Source organism: Poecile atricapillus, chromosome 32 (assembly GCF_030490865.1).
Source record: "Poecile atricapillus isolate bPoeAtr1 chromosome 32, bPoeAtr1.hap1, whole genome shotgun sequence".
Taxonomy (NCBI): Eukaryota; Metazoa; Chordata; class Aves; order Passeriformes; family Paridae; genus Poecile; species Poecile atricapillus.
Genome location: NC_081280.1, coordinates 1,649,620 through 1,663,759, shown reverse-complemented (window position 1 = coordinate 1,663,759; position 14,140 = coordinate 1,649,620). Strand labels below are relative to the sequence as shown.

The following is a 14,140-nucleotide window of genomic DNA, read 5'->3' as shown; positions in this document are numbered from 1 at the left end:
CCTCAATTGGGGGCCCAGGACTGGACACAGCACTCGAGGTGTGGCCTCAGCAGTGCTGAGCACAGGGGAAGAATCCCTGCCCTGCTCCTGCTGGCCACACCATTCCTGATCCAGGCCAGGGGCCATTGGCCTTCTTGGCCACCTGGCCACACTGCTGGCTCATGTCCAGCCTGCTGTCCATCAGTGCCCCAGCTCCCTTTCTGCCTGGCCGCTGTCCAGCCACTCTGGCCCCAGCCTGGAGCACTGCAGGCCTTGTTGTGGCCAAAGTGCAGGAGCCGGCACTTGGTCTTGTTCAACCTCACCTTGTTGGCTTTGGGCCCTGGATCCAGCCTGTCCAGGTCCCTCTGCAGAGCCCTCCTGCCCTCCAGCACATCCACACTCCCACCCAGCTTGGTGTCAGAATGGTTCCATGAGGCCCTGGAGTGTCACAATGGTCTCCACGGTTCCATGACACTCCGTGGAGTCACACTGGATCCTTGGTGCTTTGGGCCCCACAGTGTCACAGTGGATCCTTGGTCCTTCTGTTACTGTGGGGTTAAATGTCTCTGAATAATGTTTCTGAAAATCATGTAGAATTAGGCCACAAGAATGTTTGGTATTAGGGATGGTCTAGCAAGCTGAAATGTTTACGATAACAGGAACTGGTGCTTGGGGTCTCCAAGATACCCACCCAGAGATAAGATTTGTACATGTTTGTACAAGGATGAGCTAACTCTCATGAAGCAATATCGATGAAGTTAATGATGAAATATTAATGAAGCAATATTGATAAGGTTGTTATAGTGATTACTGCTACAGCTGAAATTGTAGAAATATGTGCACTTTGGACAAAGACGATGGAGCTAGGTTTGGGTTGCTGATACCCCTAGTTCCCACACGCTTCAATAAAGCACCTGTATATAATCAATCTGTGATTATGTGTGTTCCTGAACGCTGACATTTTGGTGACCCAGATGGGACCCTGTGAGTGCTGCTGAGCGAGTTCATGACCCGATCACGCTCCAGCCGGCACCGAGGGATTCTCGGGGAGCCCATCCGGCCGTGACCGTCTCCTCTGCTCACAACGTCCCTCTGAGAGAGGTAAGGTGCTTTTCAGTCTGCTCTGGTGCCTGCCAATAAGACACAGCGAAATCTCCGCACAGTTGGGCTGGAGGAATTCCTGGTATTGCCCAGGCAAAAACTGTCCCCACCCTCCTTTCCTGCCCCCTTCCCCCCCTGGGCCCGGCCACTCTTTGTCCTTTATCAATCACCCACTAAATACCCACAGTTAGGTTGTGTCCCCAGCTAATGGGTAAAAATTCCACCAGGAGGTCAGAACAAAAAAAAGGACACCTAACCCCCAACAAGAACCAAGTCGGAACAAGAGAAAACTGCCTCTCTCTCATCAATCTCAGTCCAAGGGGGAAAAAAGAAGCCAAGCACAAGTGTCCCATCAGGACAGAGGCTCAATCTCCAATCAAAGGGGACTTTGTTCCAGCTTTTCCCTTGGAGGAGCGTGCAGCAAGCACACCTGGGCCTCATTCAGGTCTCTGTGTGGGCTGGCAGTCAGCTTCTGGTGGGAATTTAAAGCTTTTCCTCTACTTTCCACAGCAAATAACCGACCTCACCCAGCTGCACCAAACCCCAAATTCCACTCTAAAAATAACCATTTGCATTTTCCTCCATTCAAGCCCTGAAGAAAACAAACTTCACTTGCGGGAGCTGGCGGCACGGTGTCCTCCAAGACCGTTGATGGGCAGGACAATATTCCAGGGGAAGAGCGGCAAAGCCAAAGTTCACTGATGCTTAGGAAGCTTTGCAAAACCTTCCCACCTGTGCTGGTGTTGCACCCTCCTGAGCTCCTGGAGCCCTCCCTCAGCTCAGGCGCAGTTTGGACAGGAAGGGGATGGTTCAGTTTGTGCCATGTGGGGACAGGAGGAGGGAAGACTTTGCACACGCTGTCACCAGGGCAGGGCTGTTTTCCTTTATGGTGCCACGCGGTAGCACGTAATCTTTGATTTCATGGGAGTGAGGGAGGTGCTGAAGGGCAACAATTCCCTGTGCTAAGGACATCTTCCACTCACACAGCAAGGCAAGGGAAGGGGAAAGTGCAATCACTCTTTCCTGGAAGGTGTTCAGCTTTTAACAAACTAGTTTTGCTGAAGATGAGCCTAGGCAGTGGTGAGTTAGAGCATTTGATCAAACTCCCAGAGTATCCTCACATCTGTTTGGACACAATTTCTCTTTTTTTTTTTCATTGTGAATGCTTTCTCCTGCCCTGCTGCCTCCTGCTTGGAGTTGTACGCGCAGCAGAGTCCCAGAGTTTTCTCAGCAGGCCTGTGCAGCGAGTTCTGAGCCAACGTGTGGCTCTGCTGCCATCCCAAATCTGCACTTTCCTTGCCCAGCCTGAGCGCAAGTGGGGCATGTGCTGGGCGTGGCTGGAGATTTTCATCACCAAAATCCTCCAGTGTCATGGCATTTCCATCTGCCCATTGCTTTGGAGAGCACAAATCACAAACCACCCATCTCAGCTGATAAATGTCATTGCTTGCAGATTGCTGCAGCCACACAGCTGAGCTACAAATACACATGAATCAATTGCAGTTGAAAAATGGCATTTATTACAAATTGCTACACCTGCGCTGACAATACACAACTATAAAAATCTCAATTAAGTTTAAAAAAAGTCATTTATTATATTAGCTCAACAATGCCACATAAAAAAATACAAATACCAACTTCAGTTAGCAAAAACTTAATTTATTGCTAACCTCTACAAGTCACTCTAGACAAAAATCAATGAGGTGTTTAACAACTTAATTTAATACAGATTACAAGCTTACAGCCCATACAGAAATACAAAAATATCAGTGCCTCCCTCTAAAGAACCCTGTACTAAGAATTCCATAGATACAATTATACAACTCCACCACTTCATACATGTTTAAACAGAACTAAATACCTCTACATATATATATATAACAATCTACAGATGGAAATAGAGATTAAATATTACATATTTCATACAATATACATACATATAGATGTATAAAACAAAACTATTTGAAAATATACAAATGTCACTGTCCTAGTCTAAATGTCCATAGAACTACATAAGAATAAATCAGCCGCCTGATCTTCAAAGCCTCTCCCTCAGTCTTCTCCTTCCATGCAGAGCAGCTCTCCTGGACAGGGACAGCAGATGGGACATCTGGGAGGCAAAGGGAACAGCGAGTCAGTCCTGGGACCTTTCCCTTGGCAGCAGCTGCACTTCCAGCAGGGAAGCAAAAATCTCCGAGCCTCCCCAGGAGGGTTGGGAAGAACAAGCAGGCCGAGCGGGCCAGCGTGTGGCGAGCGCAGGCGCGGCGGGACTGTCCCGCATCTCCCGGCAGCCCGGCACAGCTCCCGGGCCCTGCCGGCACAGCTGCCTTGCCCAAGGACAGCCCCTGTGCCGGCCGGGGCAGCAGCGCTGAGCAGCCCCAGCACGGGCAGGGGCCGCTCCTGCCCGGCCGGGCAGCGCCCACGGACAAAGCCCACGCCACCCTCAGCCCTGCCCGGCCTCACCAGCCCTGGGGCCTCACCCAGGCTCTCGCGTGGCCCCAGCACATCCCTGCTCACTGCTCTTGCTCCAGGCCTTCAGCTTCTCCCTGCTGCCTCCTGGCAGTGTCTGGATGTCCTCAAGCTCTTCAGCACAGCTGTGGTGGCAAAAGTGGAGGCTCTGGAATTGGTTGCAAGGCCTGGCAGAGCTGCAGTCCCTGAGCTCTGTGTGCTCCCTCCTGGCCCCCTCCATCCCCTCAGCCCCGCCGTCCTCTCAGCAAACCCCCAGCCCCCTCTTCAGTTTCTTCGGCCTCTCCCAGGCCTCTCACCCCGCTCAGTCCCTTCTGAGCCGTTGTGTCCCCTCAGAGCCGGCACAGCCCTCAGCCCGTGCCTCTGTCACCTCAGTGCCACCATCGCCCTCTGCTCCCCCACAGCCCTCAGTGCCCCCAACACCTCAAGGTTTCCATCGTCCCTTCAGCATCAGCGCCTCCTCAGCCCCCTCAGTCTCACCGTCCTTCAGCAGCTCCTCACAGGACAGTGCCTGGGGCCACCGGCAGCTCCCACCGCTCCAGGGACAGCCAGGGCTGCAACTGCTGCTCCGCCTGGCCCGGCCCCAGCTCGGACCCAGCACAGGGGGACACAAGGGGCACAGCGGGAAAAACAAGAGATGAAAAAGGCAGCCAAGGGGGAAAGAGCCAAAAATGCAGCCTAGGCCTACACACCTCAATCTATGCACCTATATATCTATATAGCTCTAACTAAAGAACTATGCACATATAGAAATGAAACTTTGTGTGCATAGAAATGTTACTCTCTACATATAGAAATGTTAATTTGAAAATCTATAAATCTAACTGTATACAAAGAAAAAAATCCTATTGCATTCGTAACTAACTATACATACAAACTATACAGATGTAGAAATAGATACACGTAGGAATACAACTTTATCAATCTATACTTGTAAACTATATGGATAAATAAATAAAGATAAAAATCTCTAAATATATCTATAAACAGAGGGATGCCACCTGCCTGATGGTCACAGGCTCTCCCTCTGATCCTTCTTCCCACGCAGGGCAGCCCTTCGGGCAAGGTAGATCAGATGGATATCTGGGAAGGAAAGGCAACTCTCAGTCAATGCTGGCCTCCGTGTAGCTTTCCCTTTGCAAGTAAACTGTCCTGCTAGCAAAGGCTGTAAAAGATGGCCTGAAAGGCACACTCTCGCTTGAGAATATGAAGCCTGCTCCATAAAGAACAGGGATCCTTCCAAGTTTTCCAGTCTTGTGAAGTTTTGAAGTACTCCAATCAATTCACAACACTCCCAGTGCAAATGGCACCCAGGAGAGCTTGAAACACAGACAGTCCCAGCTCCCACAAAGAAGCCCAGCCTTGTTCTTTCTCTGGGCTGATGCAGAGACGTCAGTCCTCACTGCAGTGGCTGAAGCTGAAGGCTGCTGTGAGCTGTGAACCAATTGGGACACGCAGTTTGGTGACACAACTGCCACCAGCTCAGCTTTATTCCCGGCTCTCTTGCCACAGCAGAGGACTCGGTGTCAGAGCCTCTGGAAAAGCATGGAGGGGCAGGGCTCGGGGAGCTTGTGCCAGTGCAGGATTGGAACTAAAGGCACCAGGAAGCACCAACCCTGCTTGAGACAAGAACTCAACTCTTCTCATCTCCCTTCCTGTCAGAGGCAGGCTCAGAGCAGCTGTCTCCCATTTCTCTAAACCAGGCTGGGCTCACTCCTTACCAAGCTCCTCGGGCTCCTGGCAAATGTTCACACAGCTCCCGCCAGCAGGCAAAGCTCCCTCTGCTGCAGCCTTGTTCACAGCCTCCCCTCCTGAAGAGCCATGGGCAACACTAGGATTGCCCTGAAAAGAAAAACACAAAGAAGGAAACACAAAGATCAACCAATAGATTCTGCAGGGATACAATCAGAGCCTGTCAGATTTCCTTCTGTGCACCAACAAATTGCTTTTGAAAACTGGTATATACGCGGGAGTTTGCAGAAGACAAAGGCTCATCGCGCTTGGCAATAAGATATGGGCAGTTCCAAAAAATCCCCCTCCCCACCTCCAGTCTGCCCTTCCTCAAGAATAAATCTACCCATGCAATGGCTCTGCATATTAAATGAAAGAAGAGAAATTCTTTGGCAAAGTTGTAGAAGAAGATGCAAAAAGGCCTGTGCCAATGCAGAAACTGAACACTCCAGGCCAGTCTGGGAAGAGACAAGACTAAAGAAAAAAGGGATTCCAAAGTCCAAGAGGGAATCTGTCAAACACAAGGACTAATGGGCCCTGATTGAACTGCTCTTCAACACAGGAGGAGCCCCTGGGCTTCAAGGAGTCCTTAACCATTTCATGTCCAGCACCAACCTTGTCCTTCTCACCAATCACACAAGTCATGGGGCCTCAAAACCAAGACATCTGCCCCCTGAAGACTCCACGGCTCACACACTTCATCCCTTCTTCCTAACAAGGAGCTCTGGGCCCCAGAGGCCTTCAACAGACCAAAACACTGACTTCTCCAACACGCTCCAAGAGCTGTCAAGGCTGACAAGGCTGTTGAGCGTGGGGATGACACTCAAGCCATGGAGTGGGCGCTAAGGATGGAGTCCTGCTAGCTCCTGGCACAGGGATGTGCTCTTCCCACCACAGCCCGAAGCACAACAGTCTCCTGCAGGCTGCAGCTTTGCAGGGACTGTCTGGCAACACACATCTCTTCTTTCCACAGGGTGACTGTGCTCAGCCCCTCTCATCCCTGTCCAATGGAGTTACCTGAGCAGAGGGAGACCTTTCAGGCACAGATGGTGAAAGCATCTCCTCCAGTGTCTCCAGAACAAGGTCCAGATCCAGTGGTGGCAATTCCTCTTCCCCAGGAGTACTCCATACCCAGCTTGGGGCTCTCCATGCTGCATAACCAGCACTGCCAGCTGGAGCACTGGGGACTGAAGTGCCCGGGGCGGCTGCAAGAATCCAAAAACATCGGTGAGGCTCCAAAATGAGGCTTTGGGACACAGAGCTTTATTGCTGCCATGGATCAAACATCACAGGAAGCGCACAGCAACCTCAACTCCAGAAATGTATTAAAAACTTCCCAGGGAATTGGAAGAGTGAGCTCTTCCCCTTCAGAAGTATTATCCTAATCGATGTGTACATAAATTAAATTATGGCTCGTGAAACTGATATAGACATGCACACAGACATAATCACCTTTAATCACAGCCTTTTGCATCTTCCCAGCAGCTTTGGCATTTGGCTGCTTGAGTTTCTCATCACAAGAGACCACAGAAAGTGCATTCACCCAGGAAGAGGCCAGAGGTGCAGACACACATGCTAAACTTAAACTGCGAGTTTATTCTAAAGAGCAACCATGGAGGTGAGGCCATGGTCTGCAGCTGCAACTGTTCTGGGGACTCCCAGCGTGCACTGAAATTTCATAGCATTATTTGTGGGAGAGACTGTTGGAAATGGAAAATCCGCAGCCTTAGAAAAAGCCTGGATTGATGGAGTGATGAAAGTACACAGACATTAGGTAGAGTAATTCTAAACCTATGTTCTTACAATTGCAAGTAAGTATATGCCTAGAGTAAGTAAGAAATTATATGAAGTAAAATAGTTGGAGGTATCAAGTGTAATAGTGTGATTTATAAAGTAAGTTAGAGATCTAGGAACTATAACAGAAGTGTGTGTGAATACGTGACCTGTTAGCTTGTTGGTTAAAAGACAGACGCAGTGTGGCAAAATCAAGTAAAGGTGATAGCTTAATAAGTGAAAACAAACTTTGTGTAAACTGTCTACTGGACTAAAAAGTTATATATTGCCATGCGGAGAAGGAACTCGTAATTTCCTCAAGCTGTGATTGACTTGTTGCCTGTAAATCTCACACCTCGGGACTGAGATCTTATTGGGCTACTTAAGCAATAAATCATCTCAAAGCACGGTGGTCCCATCCCTTGTATTTCATCTCAACAAAAGACAATCTGTAAACTCTGCAATATCCTATCAGAGTCCTAGTTTGGCTTCATCCAAAGAAAAATGGGAGTTCACCTGACACCGACCAGTTGTGGAGAAATGTTCTTTGCCTCGCCCTTTGACCTCTACACAGAGGCTGCCTGGAAAATGGCCAGAACATCCTCCAAATCTGCAGCAAGGACGGGAAAAGCAGACAGAGATTCTTTTGATATTCATGATCCTGCTTCCTAGTACCCTTGACACCTGATTCTGACAATCAAATGTACACATGACAGAGCACCGCAGCAAAATACTTCAGTCACTTTTTGTGATCTTTCTGAAAAGCCAGGGGAGAAACACATTGCGTACCTGATGGGATGTTGGCTGGCAAGTGCTGCTCTGGAGAAGTGCAGCTGCTGCTCTTTGGAGAGGCCACAGAAGTGCTTTGATGGTGCGCAGGAAATGCTGGAGTGATGAGCTGTGGCTGGAATTGAAATTTGTGTGTGCCTGGCTTGCCTGATGAAACCCCAAGTGCAGGTGGAGCAAAGACTTTCTTGGCACGTGCTGGGGAAGCTTCATGCCCTTGAGGATCTGGACTTGTCCTGGAAGGGCCTGCAGGTAGCTCTGAATCCTCAGGGGAGGCAGCACTGCGCTTCTGGCATGAAGGAGCTAGGCAGCAGGGAGGGAAGAAGAAAGGAAGCAAAGGGAAGGCTGGGTCACTACTGCTCCTCAGGTGTGTTTCCCTTGGCAGCAACTGTACTTCTCCCAAGGGAGACAGAAGCTCCCATCATCCCAAGTGGGGGGAGAAGGAGAAAATTCCCTTCTCATGTTCTGAAGCTTTGCAACAACCAATTCCTTGTCTACTGAGCTCTCCCGTACTTATTCATCTGTCTGAGAAAAGTGTCCCGCTGCCATTCCTCGGCAGGAGGCAACTGCCAGGAACTCAGCTGCCAGCTCTTCTCCCTTCTGCTCCAAAGGCACACAAAAACTTTAGAATCACAGCCTTCCCTATCTCCCCAGCAGCTTTTAGATTTGGCTGCTTGAGTTTCTCATCACAGAAGGCCACAGTACGTGCATTCACCCAAGCAGAGCCCGGATCTTCAGGCACACACTGAGAAATTCAACTATGAGTTTATTCTAAAAGCAACCTTGTAGGTGAGGCCATGTTCTGCAGCTGCAGCTCTTCTGAGGCACACAGAGTTCATTTCAATGGCACAGCCCGATTTGCAGGCCAGTCAGTCTGAAACATCTGCAATATCCTATCACCGTCCTAGTTGGACTTCATTCCAAGAAACAGGGGAGTTCACCTAACACTGACCACTTGTCTGTCGGGCAATATTTTTCACCCAGCCCTTGCACCTCAGCAGACAGGCTCTCTGGAAAATGCCCAGAACAACCTCCACATCTGCAGGAAGGACAGGAAGAGCAGAGAATACTTTGGCATTCACAGTCCCACTTCCTAGTACACTTAACACTGTTTTCTACGTGATTCTCACTTGAGATCTACTCATGACAGAGGACTCAGGGAAAACACTTGAAAGGCTCAGTTGCCAGGACCTATTGGAAAAGGAAGGGTAGAAACTCTTTCCCTACCTGATGGCTTGCAGGCTGGGCTGTGCTGCTGAGAAGATGAGCAGCTGTTGCTGTGTCCAAGGGCCCTGCAAGCAGCTTCAGGGTGGATTGGAGTGAGGTGAACCATGAGCTCAGGATGGCGTTTCAGGTCCAGGCGAACCAGTGGAACCGTGAGCTTGCGGAGATTAAATCTCTGGATGAGCTCTCTTGATGGTTCCACTGGTGAAGCTCCAACAAGTCCAGAGGTGGCACAGACTTTCTTGGCAGCTGCTGGGGAAGCCTCACTCTCCTGAGCACCTGCACTTCTCTTGGAAGGGCCTGGAGGCAGCTTTGAATCCTCAGGTGAGGCAGCATCGCGCTTCTGGCGCAAGGGAGCTGTGCAGCAGGGAGGGAAGAAGAAAGGAAGCAAAGGGAAGGCTGGGTCACTACTGGTCCTCAGGTGTGTTTCCCTTGGCAGCAACTGTGCTTTTGTCAGGGAAGACAAAAGCTCACCTCCTCCCAAAACAGGGTGAGAAAGAAAAATATCACCACATGTCTTGGGGGGTTTGATGCCTATAGAACTTCAGTCAAACTTACAAGCTGCTTCTATAGGTTGAGTTATAAGATATCAATATAACCTAATATATCTGTATCAACAGATATCAAAGAAACCTGAATCATAACTTAATGTATCTATTTAACTTGATATAGATGTCTTTCTATGCATTGTAGTGTCTAGTATATGGTTAACTAGTTGCTCAGAGCTGGAGACCCGTGAAAAAAAAAAGAAAATCTCACCAGGTGGTCAGTTTCAGAGACAGGGAAGTATAGTACTAATGAAAAATTAGCAAACATCAAGCCAATTAGCCACAAGATAAAGAAATTAGACCAGTTAGGACCAGACAGACCAAGGAACACCGTAGCTGTGCATGCTCTGAAGACAAAGTTGAAAAGTTCAGATGCAAAGACGACTTTGGAAGCCTTTGTCAAAGACCCCCAACAACCCCCAAACTGGGGAGGCGCAAGCACAGTGAAAAAGAACTATCTATAGTCATGAGATTATACTATGTAAATTAATTCCAGAGTATATAATATACTGTGTCTATTAGTTCCATATGTTATAATGACATAGTAACACCAAGCAATAACTAAATATACTACAGCAATTGACAAAGGTGGATGAATTAGGAGGAGAAATGCTCCTCACCTCCAGCACTGAAATAAACAACTCTACACACACGGCTCTATGGGATTTTATTCCCTTTGCAACAACCAGCTCCCTGTCTACTGAGCTCTCCCCTATCCGTTCAACCCTTGGCAGGAGGCAGCTGCCAGAAACCCAAATGCAGCCCGGCACAGCTCCCGGGCCCAGGAGCTCGGGGCGGTCGCGGTGAAATCTGCTGTTTCTATAGTGCAGCCAGCCCCCAGCATCGCCCGGCACAGCCGCCACAGCCCGGGCCGGCACTTGGTGGAAGCCGCAGCGGCCGAACCGGCACAGGAAGCTGCAGAACTTCAGAGCTGCGTGGCTCTGAAAGTGTGTGGGGCTGGCCCCTGGTCGCTGCCCAGGCTGAGCAGCTCCCGCTCGAAGAGGGAGCGGTCGATGAGCAGCCCCTGGGTCTCGACCAATACGCCCAAGCCCTCGGCTCACCTGCACTCCCGGAGACCGCCCCGAGCGTCCCAGGGCCGCCCAACGAGCAGCGCCAGCCACGGTGCAGGGCCGGGCCGGCTGCCGGCCGAGCGGGCCAGCGTGTGGCGAGCGCAGGCACGGCGGGACTGTCCCACAGCCCCCGGCAGCCCGGCACAGCTCCCGGGCCCTGCCGGCACAGCAGCCTTGCCCAGCACGGGCAGGGGCCGCTCCTGCCCGGCCGGGGAGCGCCCACGGACAAAGCCCACGCCTCCCTCCGCGCCCGCAGCTCCCACCCCGTCTCACCGGCTCTGGGCGGCTGCCCGGTGGGGAAGGCAGGCAGCGACCGGTCCGTGGAGGGCCGCTGGAGGCGGCTGGGCTGGCGGCTACGCACCTCCAGCCCCGCGGCCAGTCTCTGCCTGTTGGCCCTGGTCCGGCGTTTGATGTGGAGCAGGAGCTCGGGGCGATCGCGGCGGAAGTTTGGGTTCATAAAGTGAAGCCACGCCCCGGCATCGCCCGGCACAGCTGAGCCAAGCCATGACGGCACCTTTTGGAAGCCATACAGATTGAGCTGGCGCACGAAACTGCCAAAGTGCGTGGCTTTGAAGCAGTCCGGGGCCGCCCCCGCCCCCTGGCCGCCCCCTCCGTGGGCACCGCCCGGGCTGAGCAGCTCCCGCTCGAAGAGGAAGCGGTCGATGAGCAAGCCCTGGGCCTGGCTGTCCCAGCGCACGGAGCGGACGCGGGGGCTGTTCACCAGGCCCCACAGCTTGGCGGGGAAGGTGCTGGCATTGATTCCGGCGGGCAGCGGCAGCTCCTCCATGGCACCGATCTGTCTCCGACTGTCGCCGCAACGGCCGCGGCGCAACGGCCTGAGGGGGGCGCTGCGTTCGGCCCCGCGCGCGCCCGGCGCGGCCCCGGCGCGGGCCGGACTCGGCGAGGACGAGCGGGGCCTGAGGGGAGATAAGGCCAGGGAAGAGGAGGTGAAAAATGCATGGGGGAAATGATAAATGACATAGGAATTCCACTCATTGACAAAGATTGTTACTGCAATAAATGGAATTGATTTTTGCTAACTAAATTGGATCTGTTATTCAAGTTATTTTTAGAAACAATTGTCAGTAAAATTAATCCACAAATGCCAGAGGTTTATGTCCAAAAAGGAGACAGAGGAGTCCTTCTTTCTTTATTCAAATAAAGAGAGAGGCCATGGGGCATTCCCCTGGGGTCTCTCAAATTTTTGGAGGGTGCAGCCTCCTTTTTATCCTAATTCCCGGCTGCTTGTCCCTTCTCTCTTTCCCCACAGGCTGAGGTACTTGACAGGTACAGACTGCCCGGAACACCTGATACCTGCGATACCTTCCCCCCCACCCCCAATGCATAATCCCTTCTTAATTCTTTACTTTTATGGAATTCATGGTGTTCTTTTAGTGCCTCTTAGATCTTTTAGTGGAATCCATCCCATTGTTTCTGTTGTCTCTCACTGATAGCTGCTTCTTATCTGTCTCGTTAGGGACTTTTGGATTAGGTTCTTTTTCCCTTTGAACTGAAGATTGAGAGAGGGAGGCAGTTTTCTCTTGTTCGGTCTCAGTTGTTTATTTTTTTCTTATCAGCATTTCAAGGTACAAGGAGCTATGTGCACTATGATAGAAAAGGGTAAAATGGCTAACAAAGATCCTCTTTTAAATGGGTAAAAGGTAAAGGTCTTTTTAAAGACATGCTCATGAATTTCATGTCATATGCAATTCAGTGTTTCTTTGAATCCTAGAACTAAGTATTAGAAACAAGGGCACACACTCTGTATCTCAGACTCCAACAAGTCCTAAGTTTGTTCCATAACCACCAATTCACTTTGTCTGCTTCCATTCTACTACTGCTTGCAGTGTTCCATACTTCTGGATCTGTTTCATTTTCAGAGCCTTCCCACTTAATGCACCAAGGGGTATCTGCCATATATTGGAATTTCTGAAGCACGCTCACTGACCATGCACTGTCCCAAGCTTCAGCCCGATTTTTCTTTCCTGTCTTTCATACTTCCATTTTGACACTGGAATCTTTTCTTTAATAACCTTTGCTATCTTTTCATAACACGATCCATAATTCCCTAATCTCCCATACCAGCCTAGTTTTGGTTCATCCTTTCCTCCATTTTCATGACAACCACATAGAGATGAATACTTTGGCTTCACAGCATTTTCAAACACTGTCTTCTTTTGGTACTCGTAATCTATTTGCAATACACAGCTCACATTTTCATTTTTATTCTTTTGTATTTCAGGTAATTTTGATGTTATAATTCCCCAGCTTATTGGGTCTCCTGCTGCCTTTGGTATTGGCAGACAGGCAGTTATTTTGCTGGTGTTTTGCATGTTGGCAAAATCTTTAATTAATCCAATCACCACATTTTCTGCTTGGATAGTATTAGAGACTTTTATCACTTGTGTTTCTGGCTGCACTCCCACATCCCTCTTCATTCTAAAATGAAGAGTTGTCAGCTGATCCTTTTGCATTTCACATCTCAAGGTAACATTGATTCCAACTGATGGCACTAAAGGCCATAAAATAATCACCATTACAGTCACTAGCAACCTAGACATTTGAAACAATCAAACCCGCTTTATCTGCAGCTCTGTTGGCCCTACAGTTTGCGCAGTCCACAGTGCAGGGGAAACCTTCTTCACTCTGGTGTAATGTATGCAGGGATCCAGTCCAGCTCCTTTGACTGCTGTCAAGGTAGTTAACAGTACCTGAGAGGGTCCATTCCACCTTTCTTTTAATGCTTCTTCCTTCCAGCTTTTACCGTACACTTCATCTCCCGGGGGGATGTCATGAACTGGATTCTCAAGAGTCAGTGGCCTATTCCACACAAGGGTGCTCCAAAGTCGAGCTCGAGCTTTTTCAAGAGACAGAACATAATTCTACACCTCTTGCTTCCCTGTAACATGTACATTTGGATTAGGTTCAGGGGATTCCTATGGTTTCCCATACAATATCTCATAAGGACTGACTGACATCCCGCTTCTAGGCTTTATCTGAATCCTCAGCAGTGCTATTGGTAAAGCTTGTGGACACTGCAATTTAGCTTCTTGGCATATTTTGCTGATTTGCCTCTTCAAGGTCTGATTCATCCTCTCTACCTGTCCACTAGATTGGGGTCTCCATGGTGTATGGAGATCCCAAGCTATTCCCAGCAACCTACTCACCTCCCTCAATACTGTGGCTATGAAATGTGTGCCCTTATCTGATGATATTCCTAGAGGCACCCCAAATCTTGGAATGATTTCTTGCTGTAACCACTTGACTGTCTCCTTTGCTTGATTTGTGCAACAGGGAAGACCTTCTGGCCATCCTGAAAATGTGTTAACCCTTACCAATAGATATTTGTATCCTCTAGTTCTTGGTAATTCTACAAAATCTACTTGCCAATAATCTGGTTCTACTCCTACCCAAATTCTTCCCAATTGTGCCTGTTGTCTAGCCACTGGATTGTTCTTCACG

At 49.8% G+C, this 14,140-nt stretch overlaps 2 protein-coding genes and 1 long non-coding RNA gene across 3 annotated transcripts in view; 1 reads left to right on the top strand and 2 right to left on the bottom strand.

Annotated features, from left to right (window-relative positions):
* LOC131590198 (olfactory receptor 14C36-like) overlaps positions 1 to 14,140 on the top strand; it is a 595,201-nt gene that overhangs the window by 194,162 nt on the left and 386,899 nt on the right. The gene's annotated exons all lie outside the window — the stretch shown is intronic.
* LOC131590217 (uncharacterized) overlaps positions 1 to 14,140 on the bottom strand; it is a 128,098-nt gene that overhangs the window by 11,496 nt on the left and 102,462 nt on the right. The window lies entirely within an intron of this gene.
* Positions 2,789 to 4,264, bottom strand: LOC131590226 (uncharacterized). Its single transcript, XR_009280027.1, has 3 exons — positions 4,027 to 4,264; positions 3,561 to 3,674; positions 2,789 to 3,190 (listed from the first exon to the last, which is right to left on the bottom strand). It is a non-coding gene; the product is annotated as an uncharacterized LOC131590226 (long non-coding RNA).